We start from the raw sequence: 25,865 nt of genomic DNA, 5'->3' as shown, positions 1-25,865 counted from the left end.
GATACAGAAATTAAATCTGAAGTCAGAAGGGAAAGGAATGGAAGTGTCCCTGATTTGCCTCATAAGGGTTGGGAGTGCTAAGTGTTTTATTAAATCATTGTGCTGCAATATTGTCACATGTGTGCAGCACAGAGCAGTTTTCACTGCTCAGGTAAAGAAAAATAATGGCTATTGCTGTATTTACTGTGATTATTTTACAAATCTTTATCAGTTCCCAAATCCAAAATCTCTCTGGCCAATCCTAGTGCTGCTAATCACATGGCCAGGCACCACTGTCTGGCAAGTTACGAAGTAAAATATACCTTCCATGTTGCTTTAATTCCATTAATTTTTCTAGATATAAATGTTGACGTATTTGAATTCCACACAGTGAATTTAAGAATGAATATGTTGGGTAAAATTATTCCTTCTAAAAAACATGCTTTGCATGATAACACCCATCTTAGGCAATGATGGAAATGATGATTACCACTGATGTCTGGGGGGGTCAGCTCCTCTGGGACAAAAGTAATGTGTTAAGTAACAGTGTTAACTCCTGCTTTCACACTGGACCTCTTTGTAGCCTCCTAGAGAAAAGAAAGGGAAAGAATTAATTACATTCAACCTCTATCCATTGGTGGCTGGGTAAAATTGCATTTTCAAGTTGGAGAGCATAAAAAAGGTCTGTCACTTAAAATAAATGCAAAAAAAAAAAAAGTCCAACTTTATAAAAGTGATAGGTGAAACAGCAGCCTATTGCCAAAGCAAAATAAGGTGGAGGAGGAATTGGAAAGACATTTACTGTAATCTATAATTTCATGGTTGGCAAAAAATGCCAGGAATTGCCAGGAACTGGAAAAAAGGAGTTACGGAGACAGAAAAAAAAAAGTAGGTGTGTGGCTCTGAGAAACAACTGAGGAGTTCAGGACTGCATAAAAGGGACGTATCTTCTGAATTTCTCCTGTCTTGAAGGAAACCGCATTTTCTACATTGTTTGTAAGTTAACAGGGTTTACATCATCCTTGCATCATCATCAGTTTCTCCTCCTAACTCAAACAACTGCAAACCACCAGATTTTAGTTAACCCCTTAGGTGGAAAAGTGAAATTATGAAATTAATGAATTATGAAAGGTCCTGATTGCAGCAATTTTTTTCCCTCTGACTTATAGATTGTATCAGACTAAGAACCACATCAATATTCATCCTGCATTAGAAACTGGCAGACTGAGAGCTCTTTGCTATTTGATGCCATCCATTCAGAGAAGGAATAAGCAGAGAAAGAAATATTGCCAAATGTGAAGGAATGCTGTTTTATAGCTAACACTTAAATTAGCCAAATCTTGGTATTTCTAGGATTAAACATAAATGGTTTTAATACAGATTTTGTACATTTGTATGTAGTCCTAAAACCAAACCAAACAAAAATTAATTAGAACTGTTTGCTATTTATCCTTAACTATACGTCGCCATGGACATCTTTTATGCCATGTGGGCAATGTGGTGGGATTCATTGCTTTGATGTGACTATTCACAGGAGATAAATATTTTCAGCAAATCATATCCCTGACTCAAAACTCCCAGGAACCTGGGAAGCTGGGTCTTTTCAAACTGAACACAATACTATGCTGCTGCACTTGCCACAGTGCTGACACTTCCCTTTCCCCCTTGCAAAAAAGAGGGTTGAGAAATGAACCACATCTATCCTGCTTCTGAAAATTGTTTAGGGGAAACCTACTTCTTTGTAGTAATCCACTCATGACAAAGAACATTTGTGTGATGCCACACTTTGAATTATTATGCATGTTGCCTGGCATAATCTCCATGGTTACAGATATATTTTTTGCTTCAGTACTTAAGGAAGAAAAATTCTATAGAACAATTTAGGAGAGAAAATTCCTTTTCATTGTCATTTGTATTGCATTTATTTTATTCTATGTAGTTTGCAGACAATAAACATTCACTTTCTAAACAAGTAAAATTTCAGTAGAGATGGAAAAATTTGTCTACAGCTCTTGCTTTATCTTGCCATAACATGTTTTAAACTGCAAATTCCTAGAGATAGGAATGGTATTTTTCATGCATATATTTAGTTTCTAGCCCACTAAGAATGTAACAGGGCACTGTGTGTCACTGCCAGAGTCATAAACAACAGTAAGTGTGGTGGGAAGACTGAACAGTAAATATTATTTCTTTGCAAAGATTAGGACTCATACTTCCCTTCTGAGCAGTTCTATGTTATAAGTAGAAATGTATTCTAGAAAGATGGTTAGCTGGAACAAGAGTTAGCCAAAATCAGTTCCAGAAACTGGTGATGGGAAAGATGTAAACCCCAGACACATAGCCCTATTCCCATCATTTTTGCACACACAGTTCTTCTTTGACAGTGTTTCAGCATCTCTGGCCTGTTTTTGTTTGGTTCTTTCTTTTTTTTCACACAAGTGACTACAAGAAGAACAGTGTAAGGAGCCCGTTCAGGAAAAATTTATTTGAGGAACTATAAAGGCCTAGCAGGCTGCAAATGATGGACAGAAGGAGTCTCCCCTCTCCTGCAGGGAGCAGGTAATAGTAGTCTCAGGTAAAAAGAAAGGTATATACAGTGATGAGGAAACTGGAGGGAGGTTCTTGAATTGCAAGGGAATCAGTGCTACCTAGGACGTCAGTCTTTGCTGATTTAGTGATGTAATTCGGAATCTCTAGAAATAAGAGAAATAAGAGGCAGAGAATTCTGCCATCAGAATGCTGTCGAGGGACTATGGCACGACAGGTACCTGATTCACAGCTTTTACCCCAGTCTCAGTTTGCAAGGAACTGTGGCCAGTAATAACCACAAAGAAATCAGGGGGCACTGGAAAAAGAAGTGGTCCTGCTTCATCTCCTGCACTGAGGTTGTGCCAGTAATATAAGAACAGGCTAAAGCAGCAGGAAGATTTTGCCCCTGTCTGAAGCAGTTCTTAGTTACACATGACCAGTTCCTTAAAACACCTGGGCAGCACAAAGCAATGGTTCAGTGGAGGTAACCAGATCCATAAGTTTTTATTCATTTATTCAGTCCAAAGTGACTGTAATTTTTTTATCCTACTTTTAAAACTATTTTTTCAATCAAAATGAATGCTAGTGTAAGACTGAGGAGAACAGAAAAAAGCTTGGGAAAACAGAAGAAAGACTGAGGAACACAGAAAAAAACCAACCCTATTGTGCTATCTAGAATGCTGTGATGTCCTTCTTGTTCTCAAAATACATAATTTTTTGTATGTGCAGAGTTCAGCTGCCAGAGTTAATCTAGGCTTAGATAACTTGTAAGAAGAGGTACATGTACACAATGTACACTCAAACAGAGTTTGTTCTAAAATAAAAATAATTTAGTCAAAGGTGATTTTCTCTTTGGTCATGGATAGTCTAACAAGAACTACATTTTACAGATTATTTGTATACCTAAGAGAATGCAGCTGACCTTATCATGATTTATGAATTTCAGCATTCAAGAACCATAAAGCAATAAACTAAATTATATCTGAAACAAGTGATAGTAAATGAAATATGACTCTGGTTTTGGCCTTGTAGGAGATTATGGTGTTTTGACTATATCATTCAATTTATTTTTGTTACAGACAGCCGGAAGTCACCACACTAAAATAAAGTTCACTGTCAAATAACCTTTCCATTTCAGATACAGCTGGGATTTGTCAGGATCATATCACAGGGTCATTCTTAAAGGGATTCTCACTGACATTTTGTGAGGTAAGGGATTTCACATTCCAGTCTTACAAGTGTTACACTTCTGATCGTCATTACTATCAACACCATGACAGATTTAGGGCCTGATCTTGGAGCCTTTACAGAAGGAGTTAAGTTTATTGTAAATAACTTCATAGCCAAGAATCAAAAGAAAATAAAAGGTCAACAGAGAGCCATAAGAGGTCAAGTTGTCTCATTCCATGGCCCAAAGGCAAGGTCAGTTATAAATATATATTTTTGGCATGTAATTTTTTTAACACAGTTAAGGTTGTGGTATCATTATAGCAGTTTGTTTAAAATACTGAGTTACTTTATCATAAGGAAAAAAACAACAACATTTACATTAAATGTCACTTCCTGCAGTTTCAGCATATTTGTTATTTGCATGCTGGACATAGCAATCAGATTTTTTTCCATTTTTTACAACAATATGCTAAATATTAAAAAATTCTTATTTTTTTCACTCCTCAGAAATCTTTTTCTCCTTCAAATAACACCTGTTTTTGCAGTTGTTTTTTGTAGGTGATGTTTCCTAATTTCCAGTCACTCTCTTTCTTCTTTGGTCCCCCTCCAGCTGGCCCATGTTTCCTGAAGTGTGCTGCTGAAGCAGATACATTAAGTAAAGCTTTGCCAGTTATATGTAGGGTAGAAAGCATGCTTTAGTGTCTTACAGACCACACTGAAGGCAGTTTGGTAAAAACATGAATTATTACAGAAATAGATAAGGCAGGGGATTTTTCCAGAATAACAAGCAGCTAACATTATTGAGGATTTACCTCCCTGTGTTGAACAGTCCTACCCTGTAGAACAGAGGGTGATTTGAGCATGCTTTAAAAAAGTTCATGCTAACAGATCTTGGCCCCTTATTTTTTAATCAAATTTTTTAGATTAAATTATTGACAAATATATTAAATTAATAGTGAAAATTACTGGCTTTTATAGCAACCAGCATTCTAGAAGGGTGGGAACAACACTTCAGAAAGAAGATTTCTGAATTAAAATTATATCATTTTTAAGTACCTACTTCTGTCCACAATCTCTAATTAAGTTGATGTAACTTAGAATGAGATTAAAGTGTCCTCCTGCAAATTTAACCAGAGCATTTTTATGCAAACATATTCTGAGGCCATGAAAGCTCTTCATATTTAGTCTCTTATCTCCATTGTTATGAATGCAGTTTTCTCTTTTCCATATTTAATCACAGCATCTTTTGCTGTGATTTGGGAGTTTTGATGCCCCTTCACCATTTAAATAGAAATAGATTTTTTTTTTCTCAAGCACCTCACAGATTAGGACAGGGTCTTGGTAACTGAATTTTGTAATACAGTTTTTGCTATGATAGTATTTTACTTATTCATGAATGCCACACTTTTTAGAATAAATTCTGATATGACTTGGTGGCTCAAAAACATAGACTTTTCTTGCAATTACAGCATAATTCTGCACTATCATGCTGGCAAATGTTAAATTAAAGAAGGTCTGGATGTGAACTTGAATGGAAAATCTCTTCTGGAAGTTTTGTAGGAACTGGGTTTGAAGGTGGAACAAACGGCTACAAATTTTGTCTACTAAAATTCCTCTTCAGCTGTGCTTTGCTACAGATACTACTCCCTAAACTTATACCACATAACACTTCATTGTTCATTAGTTGCTGTATTTCAATGCAGAGGTGAAAGCCTCAAAAAAGTGGATCAAGTGGGTATTGTAGGAAACCTGTAGGAACTTATTGCACCACTGAAGTTTATGAGGAAGTTTGTGTCTATGAATCTGTTAATGTAATTGTTATGACATTGTTATGACATTATGTTATTCTCAATTACAGAGCTTGTTAAGCACTTAATGCAGTCATGGGATAATACTGCTGCTTTAGAGAAAATTTTCACTTCTGAGCTGAGTGCTCGTGTGTTAGTTCACACAGCATTCTTCTCTGGAAAAGATGTTACTCGTGGTTGATAACCTGATACAGTCTACAAAGAGCCTTTCCTTTTTTTCTGTGTTAAATCAATAAGAGTACAATATGCTTTATATTACAGGATTAAGGAAAGTAATTTCAAAGTAAAATTGATTTGTATCCCGTAACATTCTGGCTTTTGCGTTGTTTTTTATCTTTTCAGTGAACAGTAACACATACTTAGGATCTGTCAGAAGAGTCAGAGATTTTTAGAAAAGACTATTTGCTAGAAGCTAATTATGTCATTAGTAGCAATTTAGTATTCAATATATTAGTATGTTTCATCAATATTCAACCTGTTAACTCATTCTTAAATAAACTGTAAACAAATAAAACCCCACCACCTTTTATCTTCTGATGCAATTTACAGTAAACCTATTCCTTAGAAAAAGCTTGGGAGCAGCTGCACTGGTTTGTGGGGTCCTGAATCTGCAAAAGTAATGTACCTTGGCCAAAATATAAATCCAGAACTCCATCAGACACTTCAAGCCCACAGCCAAGCTCCTCTTCAATCTCCAAGTTTTGTTATTTCATTGTGATGTATTGCTGGAATACCATAAAAATAAAACAGAAACGCTGCAGTAAAGTGAAGACTGAAGTAATTACCAAGAGCCAGGAAGCTCTGAGTTGAGACTTCTGATACTGTGGGTAATGTGAACAAGCAAAGGTGAAATATAACCAGAAAGGAACCTTTGAGGCGAGAGAGAGGCATATATATGTCGGTACATACATATTTTTAATTTAACAGTTGAAGCTCTTGTGATTATACATAACTAAAATAGTGTTTAAGAGTCAGAAATTCTGCTTTTCCCCAAATTTCATTGGAGCTACATTGATTTACAGCACAAGAGAACGGCATTATGTACTCACAAGCAAATCCACCTACCCTTCTACCGAGACTAATCTCCTCAAAATAAATAACTGAAATCCTAAATTCATCTAGTGTTCGCAGCCTAGATGTTGTTTGCTGGGAAGCAGTGAACATTTGCTCTAATTTAGTTTGTCTTTTCCCTTTCATTGCAGGGGCATGCTTTAAGACCTTGCAAGTTGTGTTACAGATTTTCTGTCCCAGAGCAGAATGGCCAAAGAATGGCTTTTTTCAACATTTTTTTATCAACTACAGTTTATTGAACTGTGTCGTATCTTGGGTTTCTCAAATCTCGTTTACTTGTTTTGACATTTTCATAAATGAGAGCAAGCTTATGTCTGTATCTTCTAAGAGTTCTTGAGAACTATCATTGCCCTTAATCATACAAACCACCTTTGTGTAACTTTGAGATCTTTAGTAAGAAGCTTTACACAACCTTTCAGAGAACAATAAATCAAACTCTGACTTTTCCAAATTGCTTGTCTGCATTCAGGCATGAATTTCATCTTCAAGCTGGATTTCTTGAAGGGCAACAACAAACCTCTAGCCTATTTTTCCTGATCAGACTTTGAGTAGCAGAAAATGAATTGGTTTGATCTGGCTCACATAACTGCATTTAGTCCCCTTATAACCCTTGTCATTTTTTTAGGCTTTCCTTTTTCAATGCAATAGTTCTCTAACATTTTAAATGGAATTACAACTAGGTCATAAGATGTACAAGTACTGCTTTCCCCCTACTTTTTTTTCTTCCATACCAATTCCTGTCTGTGAAAACATCTGCAAAAGGCTAAATGTCAATTGATACAGATTTAATCACTACAGAAATGGTCACATAATGGAGAGGTGGCCTATAATCATATTTTTCCTGGAAGCAGTACACAATGCATCAAAATTATTGTGGAATCTTTCAAAACAGAAAACATAGAATTAGCCCTTACACTAGTGGTCTGATTTTAAGCAGCACCATCTGAGACATTGCTGTTTGTGAGCACTGGATTTTATGGTGATGTTTTTCATGCTGTTTTCAGTGTCACTTGATTATCTGCTCTTTGCTCTTAGCTTTGGAGAGTAACAATTATACTACTGGAATTAGAGAAGGGATGAAAACTGATTAGTTAGGGAGATTATTCTGAAAACTTTCAGCATCAGTTTAGAAATCTGAGTAGCTATATAGTGAGGTGTTTCCTGGCAAATGCCAAATTCATTTTTGGTCTCAGGACAGCTTGTATAGTGTAAAAATTAACTTCATACTGAAGCATTGTGATCATCATTATTTCATCTGAAAAGAATAAGGAAGTAAACTCTTTTTGAGAACTGGTTTCTGCAGACCATGTTTTTCCCTTCTGCAGATCAATAGAAGACTTTGGTCTGCAAATCTCAAGGTTAAACTCTAATGTGTGTCACTGTAAGTTAATTCATTTTCGAGATTTTTGAGGTTAAAAACTAGCATTGTTGATTTATAGTGTCCCATAAACAATCCTGGTTCATAGAAATAGATGGACAATGGCAAGCAGACAATGTAAGCCCGCCCATGGAAGCTAGAAAAGCTAAATTGCAAAGGCACAGATGCCACCAGCATAGTCAATATAAATTGTGACATCTTAATGAGAGCAGGGACCATTCATTGTGTGCTGTAACCCTTATCTAAGATAGATTGCTCTTGCTTATACCATCTCTGGTTTAGAGAACAGTATTTCATGCAAAAATAGTTTTCCCAGCTTCAACTAGATTTAAGTACACCCCTTGACCAGCATAGTATAGTCTTTGGCTTATTATCTGGGGCACTGTCCTACTAGATATGGGCTCAGATTACCTCAGAAGAGAAGGTACTGATGTCTAGTTTACTACACACAAGATGTATTCCCTAAGACATTGCATACAAAGGATCAATCTTCTTCCTCTGATTTGAAAGGAAAGGCTGCTACTCTCTCCTTTCTTCCCTCTTTCAATTTAAGGGGAAGAGCAGTATTTACAAGATACTCTCTTCTTAAGTCATTTCCTATAAGTTTCCCACTGAACTTGTTGGCTTGCATAGATTACATTCAGAGGAGGGTCAGATCTGGCAGAATCTGACAGGGTTAGATCACTGGAACAACTTAAGATGCTACTTTCCCCAAAGTCTCCCCAGTCCTTTTGCCAAAGGTCTTAAGAGAGTGGTAGATGATGTTTGTGATCTTAGCTCTTCCACTTACTAGCAAGAATTAATTTAGGATGCAAGACAGCTAAAAGGCAGATATATAGCTGGGAATTGGGCAAAGTAAATGGAAGATCCTAAATGTTTCACAATTTATCTTTTCTTGACAAATGTTTTAACCTAACAAGTTCTTTCCTTGTAAATTTAGAAAAGGTCTTCATATAGAGCAAGACTGAGATATTATTATAATCTTGTGGCAGCTGCCACATCTTTCCAAAAAAGAGCAGTCCTCCATGCTCTTTGGAAAGCAAGAATGCTATGGATTTGCCCACTGTAGCTGGAGATATCCATTATGTCAAATGCAAAATGCAACAGTCATGTCACGTCCATGCTGGACTCAGCTTAATGCCTTTTCCGTTTCTTTTCACAGAGCCTTAGCAATGTGACCACCTGCTGAATCTCTCTTTTTAGCATGTAAAGAATCCTTTGTTTGGATCAGCTGGTCTTCTTTGACTTCTCAGCTCAGAAAGTTTCCTTGTGGTTTTTCTTACACCTCTCCAAGGGTTTTCTGGGGATAATTTGGGAAATTTTCAATTCCGGAAAGGATGGTAAAACTCAGTTCCTTTGCCACTTAGCTGATTTGCACTTCCTTACTTTGTTGTATGATACTAATGGAGACAGGTCTAAGCTGCCATTTCTAAACACAGTCTGAATCATGGCAGAAAGAGTTGAAGCAGTACTCTGCTCATTAAACTCTGCCCTTAAACTTCAGGGCTCATCTTTTATAGTTTACTAAAAACAAGTTCATCTTTACAACTCTTATAATTCCTTGCCCAGAGAGAGCTGTGATTTTACAAACATTTTCAGTTTCACTAGGCCATAGCCAGCTTTTCCATCATTAAGGGTCTATGTATCTTATGGAATTTTTGTTTCTTAGTTCTTGTCATGCAAACAAGGCAGTTAAAAAGTAGAATCACGTAAAGAGTGCAGTATGCAAAAAAAAAAAATAAAAAATTAAAACTTCTGATGGGGGACTATTTTGCAAACAGAAATAAAGGGTTCAGCTAGGACTTTTACCTGTGTTAGACGAATTGATTATCTGCATTAGAAGAGGGCCTTAAGAGACCTTGGACACACGAGTCTATTCTAGTTAAAAAAAATGAGATCTACTCAACAGTTGTGGGAAACACACTGTCTCAGCCCCAGAGTTTTCCAGCTTGGTTTAAAGCAGTTCTCATGGAGTGACTCCACACACACATTCCTTCTGACATGTAGTTTAACTGAAGGTTGTTGACACAGCTGTTTCATGACACAGGTGAACCACCTGAAAATTATCAGGTCTTGCTTCTCAGAAATAGGTATAAAGCAAAAGTAACCTTTCCTGTCAGTTCCCAAAAGCTGCAAGTGTAAAAACAAGGTGTGATTACCATGCTTTGTCTTCGGTTGTACTGCAGGTTGCACCTGCAGCATCAATTTCACCAGCAACTTTTATCTCCTCCCTTCTAAAAGCTTTTAGTAAAGGGGCTGCCCCCTGACCACATTAGTTGTTATAAATGCAGCTGTCATAAAGGAGGATACTGCACAATTTTAGAGATCTCAAGGTCACAAATCAACAATGAAAGAAGTTGTAGAATTTATCTTTTTAAAAAAGACGGTTTCCATCTCCCTCAAGCTAAATATATATTTCTTTTGGCTATGGAAAAGATGAGGCTTTTTGGGCTTTTCCAGAAGGCTAATAGAAGACCATGCTCGCCTGTCTCTGTCAGAGACTTCATTCTGTGAAAAGCCATAATTGACAGGAAGATCAACCTGTAAAGATGACCAATAAAACATCTGTCAGCTTTTTTTGATGCACATTCCTTCTTCACCTAGCAAATTTTAAACAACCAGGCTTGTTCTTTCCCAGGTTTCAATCATGGAGAGATTCTTGAGCTGCTGCTGGAAGAAGTGTGAAAACGTGCTAGCCCAGATTAGGAAGTGCTGAGCAGCAGACAGAGCTATAATACATTAGAAGGCCCCACACTTGTGGCTACTACTCCTGATCCTATTTTAGATCCACACCACAGAGCTATTTCCTTGTATTTTGGTCCATGTGCACTGTTAGCTCCCTCAGAAGCATGCTTTGTGCTCCAGCAGAAGAATTTGAGCAGTTTTTATTCTTACTGACCAATATTAATTCTAACTTCATTTTTATTAATTCCAAACTTTTGATTACTCATTTGACAGTAGTGTCCATGGCTTGTTGCTCCAGGATGTAACTCATTTGTACTCTCAGCTCACCAAAGGAGCTTTTTTCAGCATGCTGGAGACATGGCTCCAGTTAGTTGGGCACCTACAGCTCTCATTCCAGCCCTAGTTTTTGAGCTGAACCTTTGTCTCATATGCTCCTGATGTTTTCCAAATATACCAAACCACTTTGCATTAGTTAGAAAAAAAAAATGTTTTGGTTCCAGTTCTTACTCTGTTCAATGCACAAATATTTCACTCTAATTCTGCCAAAACTTTGCCACTTTTGTTCCTGTTAATAAAATGCACAACTTCCTGGTCTGCATCCTGTTAGTGCTGACATGGGCTCCTCATATCCAGTATGGGTTCATCCCCACCCCAAGGACAGGAAGTGTTCTGCTTTGCTGATTCAAATATGACCAGAAATTAATGTGAACAAAGAAACTTTTAAGAGGGAAAGTTTAGGTAAGAACATGACAGTTGAGAATGTAACAGCCAGAGTTACAAACACAAAGGGGAGAAATATCAGAGCTGGGGAAAAATATCAGAACTGCTTTGAAAGTCCTTGATAAATGGTAACAGTAATAGTAGTAAAATGTAGCCTGAGAATTTAGCATAACATCATCTTTCTTCTTTTTACGTTTTTTCTATCTAAGGCTTTTGTTGTGGGTTTATTTGCTTTGTTGTTTTTTTTTTTTTCTAATGCATTCTTGTCTGTGTAACTTGTTATTTACATTGGTTTGACCATATACCAGTCTCAATTAAAATTATTTAACAAAGGGTTTACAAGCTTTTTTGCAATTTAATGTTGCTCATAACTTGGGAGTCACCCCACGAGGCTGACAGCTTTAAATCTGTCATCTAAGCTGCCCTTTTTGTCAAATTGTCTAAACCAAATACACTAGTAAACAGTTAAAACAATAAACTATGGGGTTAATGTTGGTTGGCTCCTGAAAATATTAATATTACAAAAACTGCCTGTGGAACTGCCAATTGTTAGACAAGAAGCAAAAGACTATTAGGGCACAAGAGATTAAACTCTGATACCCCTTTCTGGATCAGAATGGAATCACCTTGGCTTAGGGGATTTGGCAGTTCTGTGTATAAAGACAGACCATTGTTCTTTGAACTCTGCTATTATTCATACTAAATGCATTTGAAATTCTCAAATTAACAAATGGTATGCAGTAGTTGTGCAGCTGAAAGGAGGAAAGTTCTCAGCTGAGAATTTTAATGGTACATGGCACAAGTATTTAAGTCAAGGCATAGCACAAAAGGTGAAAACTGACAAGTGTGCTTGATAAAGCGAGACAAAACAAAGACAGGTAAATCCTCAGGTTCTTCATTTCACAGCTCCCTTAAACAAATTGGGAAGTCACAGTACAGGAGAGTGAAGTTCAGTGGGTGCTTTGCACAGCCACATACAAAATCACAGCTTCTCTTTCCTAACCAAATCAGAGTATCCTTCTGCTTAAACAAGGATGGGGAAGGGACTTGTTGTGTTAATAGGGACTCTTTAGCTGATTTAGCATGACTAGGCAGGATGCTCTCCTTCCTCTGAGCTTGCCAAGAGTGTCAGGAAGTATTGCCTTCCTTCCTGGCTCCCAGCTTGCTACCTCTGCAACATCCTATGCCTCTACTGGCAGGGCTTCCTTGCCAGATTTCAGCACAGGCAGATATCCACAAACTGCTAAAAAAGAGGGGTCCAGACATTGCTGGTGGATGTAATAATCTTATTTTTTTCTTCTCATTTGTTGTACATCATGCAGGAATAACCACCATGTTTTATCTAGTGGTGAGGGTATTTTGGTTGTGAAGGACTGATCTGTAACTAACTTTGTCATGATAATTATACAGCAATGTAATATTTTGGATATATAGATTAACTACAATTGTGGAAAGCAATGATGTTGACACTTTTGGGTTTGACATATGCTCTATCAACAGATCTGAATATGTTCAATATACCTACAAAAATTTGAGGTATTCTAAATATCTTCAGTTATAGCTATTTTTTTCAATTCTAGCTGCTGTGATCATGTGTTTCACTCCTGTAATAATGGATTTTTCCCATTGATGACTCAGAGGAAATAGTCTCTCCAGCCATTTTTTCACAGAATAAACCACAGCAGTTCCTCAAAGTTTTCACTGAAAAAAGTTGCTACTATAGAGCAAGAATTTAATGCAATCTCAAACACTGGCATAAATATGTGATCAGATTTAATTTTATGTACCTTGTGACCTCATTTGAAACTGTTGTGACCTCACTGCTATAGAACCTGGTTTGGGAACCACTGCTTTATACACTGTCACATGGCAGATATGCATTTCTGAGCTATATTAGCAGTCTGTAGCACAAGGCAGCACAGTCAGCCTGTCCTATAGAGGAGACTAGGCTTATTTAATGTTTGCATAGTCTAGGATAATGGGAATGTACCTAATAGGTGCAGCATTGCTGGCCTCCTCTCCCCTTCAGTCTTCTCTGTTTCAAGAGCTATGACCATATTCCATTCCAGTGACTGTAGCACCAAAGCTGGATTTACATTGGGATGATAGAGTAGAATCTGATGGCTACTCAAGACAGAGATAAGTTGTATTGTAAAATTACTTTTGTTTCCTTCTTGATCTTCACTAATTTGCATACAGTTACAGACATACATGATGCCTCAAAGGTGCATAAACACCCCTTCCCTGTAGAGATTATAATCCACAATAAGAATTTAAACCACAATATAAAGAACTACTTCCAGAAGGCAATAGATTCTTCCCAGGGACTATGCTTTCCTATGGGACATGCATGAACTCAGTAAGTCTTAATCTACAATCAGTCCAGGTAGAGTACTCTGTTTCTTTTAAAGATGTAAAGAGCAACGCCTAGTGGATTAGCATAGAAACACCTTATGGAAGAAATGTATCTTAGGAAGGATTTGAATGAAGATAGCATTGTGAGTTCTTCCAGAAGTCTTATCAGAAAAGATTTTACAGCAGAGAAGAATAGTTCCTGCCTTTGCATCACAGTTGCTTTCTGAAAAACAAGAACTGAAGAGAGATAAGGAAACTTTCTTGTAGACTACTCCTATTATCAAACAGCAACTTCACTCCACCCTTCCCCTGTATTTGGCTTCTTACATAGTGCCTGGAGCTGCTGTTTTGTTCCAAGACTACACTCGGAAAAATTCCCTGCCATTATCAGAGATGCTAACAAAAGAAAGAAACGTATACTTCTTGCAAAGAGGAAAAATGTAATTAACTGCTATCGATCAAAATCAGGAGAGGTACCCCTTTAGCTTGACTGAAAGTTAGCATAGCTTTCCCCTGTACTGTGACTGGCTGCATGTGCTGAAACCAAGCCCTGGACACATCCAGTAGCGCTGTTCCTGAAGCAGAAGTTTCAGCTGCTATTTACACTGATGTCAATTACTTAGAGAGTCCCCCTGAAGATAAAGAAATTGTTTCAACTTGTATTTAAGTGAGAGCTCTCAGTTTTGATAATTCATACTTATGTTAAAATTATGCTGCTGTTCTTACCTGCCCAGCAAGGAGATAAGGCAACAGGCTATGTAGGAGTGTCCAAGCACTCACAAACTCATTCACACAGAAGTACAGCAAGAACTTCTCTGTATCAGGGTGCTCTTCTTGCCCACCTTTCAGAAGCAGGGGAAAGAATAATCCTCCCTCCCTTCCTTCTCTTTGGGATGAGGCAGCAGCTTGGTCTTTGAAATTTCCATAGTAAAGGTCCTGCAGAGCAGGCAGAAAATCCTGCAGACTAGATTTGGCCAGTGGGCTGCATTTTGCAATAGGACACTCTCCACTCATAGCAGGCCTATGCACTCCTATCTCTATAATCTCAGGCACTGGGCAACATCATAAAGGAAGTTGTCACCACCTGAGAGCTTAACACACAGTTTATGGCCTTTGGAGTCATCAGTCCCTACTAGAAACAAACAAGCTGAAGAATTACATTGAACTGGTAATCCTGACAATTGTAGCCAGTTTTATTTCTCCTTGGTTACCTCATTTGTTGTCACAACACTTCGTTCTGGAACAGAAACCCAATGGAAAAAGCATGTGATTAGGAATTAGTGATTTAACTGCACCCTTAGCACTAGTTCCTATGTACTGTGGCAATGTGGAGATGCACAGTATTATGAAGGAAAGAGTTCTGTGCCACAGTGCTGAGGTGGAAAAAGTACTGTTTATGATTGTAACTGATACTGTGTGGCTGCAGTGTAGTTTTAGTAAGAAAAATGCTGTAACATAAATGCTTCTTTCAGCTGGGAATATACCTTGCGTGTAAGACAACGAGAGTAGAGGGAATGTCCAACATTCAAGCTCATAAATGATGCCTTTTAAGGGAAAACAGGGTCTTGGCTGAGACTGAGACAACCAGGACTGAAGGAGTTTGGCATTTAGATCACAGTTGTAGCAAAACCAGATGACAAAGCAGAGCTTTAAAAAGCCTCTCAGATGGAAAGGTTTGGGATTAAAAGGAAGTGAGAGGAATAGAAGGTGCCACTTACTAAGGGGAGGAGATAGAAAACAATGATGCTATTGTAGCAGCAGAGTTGGTGAAGGTCAGAGACGATAAGCTCTGATTTGCATTCTTTCAAAACACTCGTGCAAAGTTGGCGATTTTTTTAGTGAAAGATTAGGGCCAAGGGATGTTGTGGCCAGGGAGTTTGCTGTACTTGTGTGAATTGTAATCTACAGTGCTTTAGTTTTTCAAGCAAAAAACAGTGCCTTCAGCAACTTTATGCAAAGGATATCTGCTTTGCATTAGACTTGCCATATGCCTTTTGAAGAATTAGCTATAAACCTCGAGATCTGCACTTTACAGGAAGCTCTGGGAAGGGTCAGTCCAAGCTATGGTATCTGGAGAAGTCACTGCAGGATGTGGAACAGGCAGTGAGGCTGTCAGGTCTCACTCTATCCAAGAGATACTAAGCAGAATATTTCTACCTTGCATACATGCTTTTGTGACCCTCAGTTGAAGAGAACTGTGCAGTCTTTAGCCAGACAAGAGAGACAAGTGTCCCAAGGGCATGGGACCATAGCTGGATCTTGTGAAACTAATGAGGGATAGTCCTGCAGGGGGGAGCCACGTTAAATTTCTTTTACAGAAACTCCTTATACAAACCTATCTCATAGGAAACAGTATTTATCTACATTAACATTTTTTATCTATACTAGATATATAGAATGTGCCTAGGTTCACTGCTGTTTAGGTTTCCCTCCTTTAGCATTCCTACAGCTTGCCAGAATGTCTGCTTCTGCAGAAACAAAGGTTAATTAAACACATCCGCCCATTAGAGCAAGGAGTGAACATTACAATCTGGCCCCAAGCTACCTTCTTCAGCTGTCAGCACTGAAAGACACTTGGAACTACAAATTAGTCCTCAAGCAAAACTAGTTTCAGCAGAAACCACTTGTTTTATTGAACAGAGAAGTCCTTCCCCATATTTACAGTTTCAGCTTCTGCTTGTCTCGTACTTAGTTCCAGTGAGAAACACTCTGGTGGTATTTTGCAAGTTGTGTGATCCAAGGTTCTTGGATGCTTACAGTGCCATGAGTTACACATAATAAGGAATGCTGGAAAAAAGTACCTTGCCTGCATTGCTAACTCCACATTTTATAACTAATATAGTTTAAGTTAACTCCTATTGGATTTTTTTTTCACTTGCTGTATTGCTTAGCTTTGTCCCTTTCACTGTGCTTGCACAATGGAAATAAACTGGCCAACTCCCTCATTATGTATTTCTTTTCACTTTCTTTTCCCTTTCATTATCTGGCTCTAATGTGTTACCTACCACAAATGCTTTCTCAGTTCTGTGAATCAAATCTGCAGAACTACAGAATCTACTAATTACATGAACTCTTCAGAGTAGCACTATGGCTGTACCTCAGTTTCAGTCTTAAGGTCACTGGGAATGAAGTCAGACAAGCATATACCTTTCACAAACATGTACTGTTACCATGCCTATAATCCCCACTGCTTGAAGAACTGACATTCCTAAAATGCTTTATTTCTGTGCTGAATCAACAGAACAAGGCTGTGATAGACCTGTTAGAGCAGTGACCAGTAATCTGATCACTAAGGTAGGCAGGACACATTGAGGTCTTTGGTGAAAGTAGGATCTTAAATAATGTTAACTATGTAAAAGAGCACAATATGTACTTAATCACAGAGGCAGATTGTTTTTGATTCTCTTCAGCAATAGATGAAGCAAGTGTAACTCCCTGCATTCAAAATTCAAAGCCCCTATTTTATCAGAGCTCTTCTCAAATGCAGTATTCTATTATGCATCCTCCATTCTCATTCAGATTATCCACAAGCAATTTCTGCTTTTCTCAAGCTGACTCATTCTTCACACCTATTAGCTGAATTGTTGCTGAAAATGTTCATGTGTTTCGTTTCTACCGGTTTGGCTATTTTTGATCAGACACAAAGACCACAAAGTCTTCTTCCTATTCCCAATATGGAAGAGAACACTTAGGCATATTACCATTTTAAACCCTGTTTTTCACAAATATTATCTAATGTAACTACCATTACATTTGATAGGTTGATAGTAGGAACTATGGATAAAAGGAGACATGAGTGAAGAGCGCTGAAAGAATTTCAGTTCTTTGCATTGCTTTCTTGGGTTCGGTTTCAAAGTGTATGAAAGACTCAGAAGTGTCTTCTTTGTCCAGTTTGTACTGGACTACTCCTCCTTGGTTTTCAAAAACCCCTTTGAAAGACAGCATTTCTGTCCCTGATAGATAGGCACAGACACAGTGCTGTCCTGCAAACTGCTCATCACTTGGCACTGAGCCATTTTCTGGTCTGTGAGAGAAACATTCTCTAGCAGAAACTGAAAGCAAAGTTGGAGTGGTACTCTGACCAGTATTTCAGTATTGGACAGTTGATCACTGATGACAGAGCTCTAGTGGCAAAGTGTAAAATATGCTTGTAATTAACATTTTAAGGAGAAGATAAACCCAAAAGAAAAACAAGATGGTAAACTAGAAGTATTGACCCCAAAGAGGAAAAAGAATGGCCTCCTTGGAACATCCCTCCTTGGCATCTTACCTGAAACATTCTGAGTGGCCTGCAATTGGTAGGCAATTGACTCCCTTCTTTACAAGTACAACCTGTTAAATTACTTTAGAGTTGTTTCCATAAATACAGCATGCCAGTGCTTACTGTCTGATTCTGCCACCTAGGAGCTTTATTGGCAATGAAGCAGATGAATTTTGAAGGAATTTTGTTATTAGATTGTAATTAAGTTGGAAGGCTGCTTGCACAGCAACGTCCTATTCATTACATGTGGCAAAACTCTTTATAAAAATTTTGGAGCTGACCACAGCCTTCTGCTGCTTATCTCACCCACACTAAAAGTACTGTATGATACAAAGCATTGTATAAGGCTGTGTAACAGACAGCTGTGTCGATACCCAAGCTGAACAGGGAGCAAGCCATGGTAATATTATTTCTTCATTCCCTCTCCTGGGCCTCTTCAGTCTTGCATCTATGTACATATTTTGTGAACCATTTATTCTATCCTATACTGAAGAACACTGTCAAACAGGTAAGACAGCGAGGATTGGAAAAATTTATATATGTCCTATCAGCATAAACAAATACATGGACTATGCTCAGGAAAGCTCTAAAGTTGCTGGAGCATATCATTAGCCTGAACGTGGGCACTATTCATTTAAACAGGTTTGCAAGGATCACATCTCTTTCTGTACCAGTTTATACAGAGAGGACACAGCATGCAATTCAGAACTGCACTTCTAAGCAGATATTTCTTAAGATGCTGTTGCTTTTTTGTGCTTTAGGATACATTTTCATTTAGCCATGACAGTGTAACCAGCAGTCTGTGTTTTGCTTTCTGTGGGGCAATAAATTTACTGTGCTCCATTAATTAAAGCTATGAGTATTATTAAGTGGAATGGCTGCTGAGAGTATAAAAAGAAGCATTGCCATATTGACAGCAAAGAGATTGCTGTGAGTTTTAATGTGTTCTCTTTTTTTCGTGGAGATCTGCTAGAGTGGATTTTTGAAGTTCAGGATCACTGTAAACAAAATATATTCAGCTGATACCTGAAGAAATGTCTGAACAAGAAAGACAAAACAGGTCCTGAGTAAGGAAAACTTTTGCAAGTATTTCAGTTGCTTAGGTGATTAAAATATAATATTCCAACATGAAATTGAGAACAATTATTGTAATAGTTTAAAGAGTTCATTCAACTTTAGAGTTAAGTCTAGTTTGATGATTAAAATACAGGGCAAGGAACCAGAAGACATAAAGTCTATTTTCAGTATTAGCACTGACTCACTGTGTGATATTAAGCAAGTTGCTTAATTTAACTGTCTCACTCTCTGTCTCACCTGTAAAATGAGGGAGCCTACCTCACAAGCTCTTTGTGGGATTAATTAATTAAACATTTGCTGTGCACCTAACATTTCTTGGATATAAGGTGCTGGAAAATTTATTTTTTAAGATATATATAAACAGGATACAAGAGCAGAGTTAGGTGGCTTCTATAAAGGAAACTCACATCTCTTTCATCTTTGGATCTTTTAAGCATGACAACGAAATAATTAACTACAGGACCAGTTGGTCACCAACCCAAGTGAGCTAATTGGTGACACCAATATTGGAGGCAGCCTGGGCTGCAGTGATCATGCACTGTTAGAGTTCGCAGTCCTCAGGGATATGTGTTAGTTTAAGAGCAAAGTCAGGACTCTGAATTTATGGAAAGCAAACTTCCACCTCTTCAAGGAGTTAGCAGTAGGAAACTCTTGTCCCCTGGGAAACTGCTGTTGGGGACAAGGGAGCAGAACAGAGCTGGCAGATCTGGATGCTTTCCATAGAGAGCAAGAGCTCTTAATACGCAGGTGTAAGAAATCAGGAAAAGGAAGGAAAGAGACCAGCATGGCAGAGTTGAGACCTGCTGGTCAAACTAAAGGGCAAGAAGGAAATGCACAGGCAGTGGAAGGAAGGACAGGTATCCTGGGAAGAGTATAGGCACTCTGCCTAGTTGTGTAGGGATGGGATCAGGAAGGCCATGGCACAGCTGGAGCTGAACTTGGCAAGGGATTCAAAGAATAATAAGAAAGGCTTCTACAGGTATGTCAGCCAGAAAAGTATGGTCAAAGAAATCATATTCCCCTGGTGATCAAGACTGGAAAACTGGTAACAACAAACGAGGAGAAGGCTGAGGTACTCGAGAAATTTTATTCCTCGGTCTTCACTGGCAAACTCTCCTCCCACACCTTTTGAGTGGATGGCCAGCAGGATGGGGACTGGAGAAGAAGTCCAGGTTTGTGAACTTCTGAGAAACCTGAACATTTAAGGGACTATGAGACCTGATGAAAAGTTGTCAAGTCACTCTCCATGATATTTGAAAAGTCACAGCAGTCAGGTGAAGTCCCTGGTGACTGGAAGAAGGGAAACAATGCACCCATTTCTAAGAAGGGTAGAAAGAAGGACCCTGGGAACTACTGACCTGTCAGTGCTTGGGAAAATCATGGAAAATTCAGGTGTTCTATATATAAATAACTTCTGCAATATCAACTGGTGGATATAAATGCAAGTCATTTATTTACTTTCATTATAACATATGTTATGCTGCGAATTCTGGATCATACAACATTATAAATATAACTGTATTACTGATATAGTTAAAAAGTTACTAATAAATTAGCATTTCAGTGACATCTAGACAAAACCTTAGGCCCTCCACCAAGAATGGCAGAGCCTTTAGCTCTGCATTTCAGAGCTAAAGAACAAGATGGAAAAGTGCAGAAATAACACCACCGCCACCACAGGTTATGTAGTTATACTAAAAAGAGTCAATGACTCACTGTCAATGTTTACTTGGCCTCTGTGCTTTAGGGATGAGTGGAGATTAGTGAAGAAAACTACCTCTTTTATTCTCCTTTTATTTTGCTTATCACTAGCTCGTACTACTGCATTCCTTAAATCAAACCAGATAAAGAATAAACTTGTCACCCAGCATTAACACAATGCCATGTGGTCACTCACAGCTGTTCCTGTCTACTTTTTAGCAGCTGTTTTTTTCCTGTCTGCCTGTCCACAACAAATGAGTATGTCGCCTGGCACAGCACATGTACCTTGGCCCTTTCCTACACCAAACCCACACCTTTAATCCAATCTCTGCACCCCGAGAGCCTCCCATGTTGCTGCTGTTCCTTTTCTCACCCAAGCTGGGCCAGGAAACTCCCTTCTCACTTCGGTGATTAATAATGACAGCGAGTTCTCCTTTCACTTTTATTTGTGCCCCAAACTGCACATACTTGTCAATACATAGAGAAGTGATCCTTCTCTGATGCAACTTTACAAGCCAGAAAAATTGTTTGCTCTCTCAGCTGATACTCACTGTGCTTAAAGGGCCTTTCGTCCTACAGCAGCAATTCCTTAAGGAGTATGAATTAGGCAGGCAGGCAGACGGTGGCAGAGGTAGCTCCACTACAGTATTACAGACCAATTCACATGATGACTGTAGCTGGACTCCTCCTAGAGCCTCAGAAAGCTATAAGAAAAGGGAAGGGCTCAGGATATGATATCATGCACTCATTCTAAAAACAAGGAAACTGTTGTAGATGACTGGAAAAGTAACAGCTTAAAAATTGCTGAATGGCCAATAACAGAAAATTACTTTTCTGATTCATCTTCCCTCCCCATTCCAGCAAAAAGTTTCAATAAATACAAATTACAAACTTAGAAAACTATATTTACATGATTACTAGGACTAGCCTAAGATACCTATTATAGCTGAGTCACCTCAGAGCTTTGCTTAGTGTTGCCTGGCGTTGTCTGTGCTTGTGTCAGATCTCAAGCTCTGAGCTTGTCACCAGGTCTGTTCAGGCAAATGTGCCTGTCCCCGGCACAGCTGGGTTTGTGTAAGCAGCAGGGACCCACATGTATCCACTCCTTGTCAGTATCCTGACTTGTTTATTGCCTTTTTCAGAGAAAGTAAAGCACCTAAGTGATTTAAGAAACTAATTAATATTTTCTAAAGCAATGTAAGCAAACAGGTTTTTAAATCTCATGGAAACTCCATGTGATTTTGTGCAGATTTGTGGGGGTAAGTTTTACTCCTTAGATCCTTTTCTAATTGCAAGCCTGCTTTAGAAATATAATCCATTTACAGGGCTATATTATTATAAATTTATTTCCCAAGACATTGTTTACAGCCTTTAAAAAAAGAAATTAATAAACATTTGAAGCAAAGCAGATGTCCTAACTCAGCACAATTGTTCTTAACCTGGATTTAGCTTTGAAGTTTGCTGGTTTTATTTCAGATTCGAAGAAGCACCTGCATGGCTGGAAGCTTGTCTGTTCTTTCCAGCTTTATCAATTGGTCTAATAAGCCACTCATTTTTTCTTCCAAGTTGTCAGGATAATTTTGTTTCTGTTATAATCCAATAAAACACACTCAGAGGAAAATTTAGCCCAGCCTTCAAGCTTTAATGGCTAGAATTTGGGGGAACTTTATCATATTATATCATATTATATCAGTTTAGTAACTGAGCATTTTATGATTCAGTATTTGCCAGTATCCTTCTACTGAGCTGCATAACAGGGTGTTGCTCTTGCAACTCTATTGTTTAAAAAGAAATATTCTGCTGCCAGATTCCTTGTTCTGTTTGTGCCCTTTGTTAGTGGACTTTCAATTTCAGGAACTAGTTCTATTTAAGAAGATAGTGGACAAACAATACTTTATAATATAATATTTATTAAACAGATGCTGATATTATCAATGCTTGTTTATCTGGTGGTGATGCATCTCCCAAGTAAACCAACTGTAGTAGTAAAATAAACAGGAGTGTAAAAGCATTTTCGTCATAAAGATTCTAGGGATTTTTACCTACTTGCACTTCAGGATCAAGGATCTTGAGTTTTTCTATGCAGTGAGGGGCAGTGACATCTCAAATTGGGCAAATGGAAATTCTTTGTGAGGTTGAGGAATGTGACTTAAGATCACTAATACCTTCACTTTTGTAGAATTTGGGAAGTCCTTCTCAAAAACCAAGATACAGTTTACATTTATGTTTCTGTTTCTCAGCATCTGGTAACCTGGATAGGGAAGTAGTTTGGAGCTTGGGGAAGAGGTGGAAGGGATTTATAATATGGAGAAGTGAAGTAAAGCCAAGACTCTAGTTTTATAGTAGGAGAGACAGTGGTGAGCAGGAGTAAAAGGGATCATGGCAGGTCAGACAAGGTTGTGTGTGGGAGGATGACTTTGATGATGAGAAGGCAGCAGGACCATAAGTACCTCCAGATTTGGGTACCTCTTACAACCCTAAATGAATCTTCCAGACTGTGTCATAGTTAAAAATATCTTGCCAGTTCTGGCTTGAAGTCAATTACAGGAGCTTCCAGATCATTTTGCTCTCTTAGGCTCCCTGTGGAATTTCAGTTGGATAGTACATTTCACATTTAAGACAGTGCTGATATTTTGGTCTGCTGCTGTTCTGTTCTAGAGAAAGTTGCCTTTTGGTAGAAAGAGCTACATGTCCTGCAGCATGCAGACATAGGCAACACATAACATTTGTACAGGGGTTTGTTCATAGATAAGTCCAGTTTCGATCACAATTAGTTCTCTTAAAGATCACTGGACTAAAATATGCTTTATAAATATATGCAAAAATTGTTCTTCATGACAATACCATGGAGTTGGTGCAGTGATGAGAAATTTTAGTAGTGAGCAATATGAGGTAGAAAATGTTTTCCAACACTGATAAAAAGGAAGAACAGAAATTGAAGAAGAATTATTTTCCTTTGCTGATTATTTAATTGCTCAGGAAAATTGTGTGTGATTGTTAAAACTGCTGTCAGGTGTACAGGAGCAATGATGGCAGCAATTGTGTTTTGCAGTAGCAGAATGCAAAGAGGAATATAGATTGTGTGAAAAGAGGGAAAAGATCTGTAAGAAGGGTGAGATCAGTTTGTGTCCCTAAGGACTGAAGACTAGGTGATTTAGAATAGGAAATCATTTTTAGGGATGTAAACATGTTAACTGACGATTCCTCACAATACTGTTGTGAAGCAGGGAAAGATTATACCTTGTTTTGACAGATGGAGAAACACGGACAGAAAAGGCTGAGTTCTTACCAGGAACTTCGCCAGCTTCTTTCAAAGTAATTTCCAGGGAAGATCTTTCCCTTCAGAAAGCTTGAATCTACAGAAATATCTCCAAGTTTCCCTCCATTATTATGGGAGAGCAGAGATGGTCATAGGTGTTGAAACCACTGGCCTGGCCTTTTTTGGAGCTCTGACTAGATTATAATCTGAACAAAGAACAAGCAGAAACAATCTTTTCTCTATGATGACTCACCCTGCCAGAGGAAGATTAGTCAATGGAAATTTGTGTCTGCCTGTACTAGCTAGTAAATATGTACCCATCCCTGCTTAGGGCCAGGGGAAAAGCACCAGGGCAGCAGGAGTGGAAGCCTGAGTTGAGTAGTCAAAGCTTTTTTGCTGTTGGCACTCCAGCATCAACAGAAGTAAAAGCAGGAGTCCTAGGCTGATTTCCAGCATTGTAACAGACCTTACACTTGAAGGATGTCAGGTGCTCAGTCTCAGCTCTCCCATTTACCCTTTCTGCTCACAGTCTGAGCAAGGCATATTCCAGCCTTTCCTCAACACACTCTTGTCGCTTAATCTCGAGTGTAACAGGATTGTTAATTTTTCCTAGATCTTTTCACAAGAGAAATTATTCAGTCTAAACCTCATGTAACTTCAGGTTCATTTTGTACTGCCATATTAATCGGTAAAGTGGTAATGTGGTAACCAGAACTTCACAGTGGCAAAGGTAAGTAGAGAAGCAAGAAGTCATTACCTTCTATATTTAACAAATATTTGTTAAAAAGCCAGTCTGCCTCTTTTTCTTCATTCTGGTCATTGACCACACTTGCATCAGGGTAGTTCATATGGGCAGCTGTACTTTGGCTTTGCCATTCCTTCCCAAAAGTTTCTGAAATAGAGAGACTTGATTATTTGCCAGCTAAACCAACTTCAGCTCATTTTTTCCTCATACTGGTAAATCCAGTTTGAATGTTGCCAGCAACAGGCTTTTGGTATATCTGTATTCACCTCCTAAATGTAGCCTTCAGAAAAGGTCCAAACAGAAACATCCTTTGGAAGCTCTCATTGTGGCAACTTCTCTCTACAATGAACAATCTAAACAGGATCACAACAACATAACTTTGTGCCTGCTAGTGCATCTAAAACTTCAGGAGTTCAAAACCTTTAAACTCTATCACATAAATAAAGGCTGCTAATACTTCTCTATAAAGAAGTATTTTAATTAATCTTAATGATCCACTCACTGTGTTCACTACTCATTAATCATAGGACATTAATAAAGTTCCTGCTTCCAGTGTACCTTGTTTCATCAACCTCTGTAAATTCAACCTCCCCCCCAACATCAGCCCAAACCACTGGACCCAGTCTCTGTGTTTCAAGCTCCTAATGCAACCTGAGTGGTGTTTAAATAACTCTTCCTATCTCATTTTAATGGCACACACACAGGCCAAGAATCCCTTTCTGAACCCTGGAATAGGGTCTTCAGAGGGTCTCCATATGGAGCTTGAAGTGGGGTGTCAGACTGGGAGAGGCCTGTGCTGGTTTATTCACGATTTCCTCAGCTTCAGCAAGGCCTACAAGCTTCTAGTTTAGTCTGTTCAGAAAGGAAATGCAAGACAAAATCCACTCAGCTAGACAAACATTTTCTTTATCATCACTTCTTATTCTTAAAAAAACCCTCCCCAGATACACATCTTTGCAAAATAACAAGTGAATAGTCTTTTCTCAGTCTAATCTCACTCCTGTGGCTTCCAGGTTTTATCAGCATCTCAGGTGAGACAGAATGCCTCCTGTTGCTCTCTCCAGATTATCTGTCTTAATATTTGGCAATGGTTTTCTCTCATTTGCAGAGAAGCCTCCCTCTTTATA

General features: G+C 38.4%; 1 protein-coding gene across 1 annotated transcript in view; it reads right to left on the bottom strand.

Moving 5' to 3' along the window:
* Nucleotides 1-21,416, bottom strand: part of RALB (RAS like proto-oncogene B) — a 49,413-nt gene extending 27,997 nt beyond the window's left edge. Inside the window, exons 1-2 of the mRNA XM_064661336.1 lie at nt 21,286-21,416; nt 470-566 (exon numbers count right to left, since the gene is read on the bottom strand). The gene's annotated coding sequence lies outside the window, so the exon portion shown is untranslated. The remainder of the gene's footprint in view (nt 1-469; nt 567-21,285) is intronic.
* Nucleotides 21,417-25,865: the final 4,449 nt, after the last annotated feature.

Source organism: Pseudopipra pipra, chromosome 7 (assembly GCF_036250125.1).
Source record: "Pseudopipra pipra isolate bDixPip1 chromosome 7, bDixPip1.hap1, whole genome shotgun sequence".
Lineage (NCBI taxonomy): Eukaryota > Metazoa > Chordata > Aves > Passeriformes > Pipridae > Pseudopipra > Pseudopipra pipra.
Note: the sequence above shows the minus strand (reverse complement) of the source record. Positions and strands in the feature narration are given on the sequence as shown.